Source organism: Sinocyclocheilus anshuiensis, unplaced genomic scaffold (assembly GCF_001515605.1).
Source record: "Sinocyclocheilus anshuiensis isolate Anshui unplaced genomic scaffold, SAMN03320099.WGS_v1.1 scaffold389, whole genome shotgun sequence".
Classification (NCBI taxonomy): Eukaryota; Metazoa; Chordata; class Actinopteri; order Cypriniformes; family Cyprinidae; genus Sinocyclocheilus; species Sinocyclocheilus anshuiensis.
This window is the reverse complement of record NW_015536494.1, coordinates 88,312-90,689: the sequence shown is the minus strand read 5'-3', so window position 1 is coordinate 90,689 and position 2,378 is coordinate 88,312. Positions and strand designations below refer to the sequence as shown.

The 2,378-nt window shown below is 35.0% G+C and overlaps 1 protein-coding gene across 1 annotated transcript in view; it reads left to right on the top strand.

Moving 5' to 3' along the window:
* Positions 1–2,378, top strand: part of zp3d.1 (zona pellucida glycoprotein 3d tandem duplicate 1) — a 7,311-nt gene that overhangs the window by 1,201 nt on the left and 3,732 nt on the right. The gene's annotated exons all lie outside the window — the stretch shown is intronic.

The window sequence follows — 2,378 nt, the reverse complement described above, 5'->3', positions numbered from 1 at the left end:
TCCCCCCCCCCCCCCCCCATTTATGCTGTAAATGTGTTAACCCTGTAAAGCTTAACATATGAGAAGTCATAAAAATCTTTTTTTTTTTAAAGTGCATATGTGTTTTTTGAATATCTTATTTACTACATCAGGGCCCGTATTCACAAAACGTCTTAGCTAAAAACTTTTATTGCTATTTAGGAGAACTCTTAGTGGTATAAGATAAAATGTTTTGTGAATACGGGCCCAGGCTTTTATGGCTCACACTTGAGGAAAAACTAGCTCAGTTTTATTTAGAGGACCAAACTGAGCAAAAATATGCAATTTGTTCAGTTGCTGATATTTATATGGCAGAAAAGAAAGATGAAATTCTGACAGCTTGCAAGCATAGCAAGAGTGCTTAAATAGCAGACTACTTAAATAACATGCATATTTTGTCAAACTATATCTCACAATAATATGTACTAAGATGGTATTTAAATCCTCAGTAATATAATCAAAGCTCTGTAGTTTTTATTGTGAGGGGCAAAACATGCAGTGTAATGTAATGTAATGCAATACAATATACAAATAAATGTTCCCCAATGTGTCTCATCTGACCGCATTTTAACACTATTTTTCTAAACATGATGTATTGATAATCAAGTAAACCTAAGTTGCTTAAGTTACTTGTTCGTCTTTAAATATTACTAACAATATAAAAGATTATTTTAAAATTACTTTTTAAAAATAAGTAAAGATTTCTCAGCAAAAAGACAATTGTACCATGACCTGAAGGTAAGGTGGACCAGGGGCGTAGGCAGCGGACAGGCCCGCCCACTCTGATGACAGGGGCCCCCCCCCCCAATCAGAGTGTCAACATCTCGAATAACTAAAATATATAAAAAATGTGTTTTCTGTGAAGCCGGGAAACATACTGTCAGGATGATTATGTCATTTGAGCTCAGCCAGTGTTTTCAGTCGGTGTTCATAAGTCGTTTGGTATGCGGTGTCTAAAGAATTTAAGACCAGCTGTTGCCAGTTGTCCTCACAAAGATTAGCCTATTTTTTTATATAGCCAGGCCTATATAAACTTTGTGACTGACGCCTGCGATTAACTGCACCTGTTTCCTTATTTGTAGACCATTTAAATAACGAATTGACAAATAATAAAAAAAATAAATAAATAAAAATCACAAACATGACATTTATAAATGTCATAATTTTATACACTTTAGTTATATCTAATTTGGGATTTTTAATTAATGTAGGCCTATTACATTCTTCTGATTATTAGGCCTATTAATATTATTAAGTTACTTTTATTATTAAATTAATATTACAATTAATTTGCCCCGCAATAATTTCATAGCATCACAGCATAACTGACGCGCTGCGAGGATAATAAAGATTAGGCTAGCTTACTCCTTATTGAAAATGTTTTTAAAAAGGTCTTTCAAAACAGGTTTATTATACAATGAATTATAGGCCTAATTAAAATTGTTAACACTGCAATAATCAAAAAAAAAAAAAAAGCTTTATTTCAAGCACCGACTTTTTTAAAAAGAAAAAAAAACTGTTTAACACGAAATAGACGTTTCTTCTCTCTTTATTTATTTTTAAAATGTATTTATTTTTTTTTTTCCACTAGCCTATGTTCAGGCCACAAGAGAAAATTAAAACATTTAGCTACTGTATATACCATTATCAGCATATGAAGTAGATTTGTCTCTGAGAAAATATGCGCTTTTAATGCAGTGTCAGATGCCGAAAGCGATGTCAGTTTTTACTTTCACTTTCTAGTGAATCGACTGCGATTAAGAGGTTCACCGCATAACTCTTGCGCAAAGTTTACACGTTGCTTGTGTGATATCCATTGGCTCGTCTTCCTGCTTTAAAGGGGTCATATGATGCTTTTTTAAAGATCATTATTTTGTGTATTTGGTGTAACAGAATATGTTGACATGCTTTAATGTTCAAAAAACACATTATTTTTCAAATACTGTACATTATTGTAGGTCCTCTATGCCCCGCCTCTCTCAAATGCTTCGTTTTCTACAAAGTCCCTCCTTCCGACAAGCGCAGTCTGCTCTGATTGGCCAGCTGACCCAGTGCATTGTGATTGGCCGAACACTGCAAGCACTTGTCGGAAATGTAACGCCCCTTACCATAATCGCGAGCTTCATCTTTAAAAATAAATGTAAAGACAGCCCGAAAGGGGAACAGAGTCGCGTGACAGACACAGTGATGAAGCTGGTATGTGTTTGCAGTACACAAGCCACGGTTAAGACAGCTGACTCCACTGTGATCTCTCTCTCTCTCTCTCTCTCACACACACGCGCTTGCACACACACACACACACACGATGTGCAAAACTCCGCATTTGAACAGTCAATAGCAAATACTTAAACTAATAACAA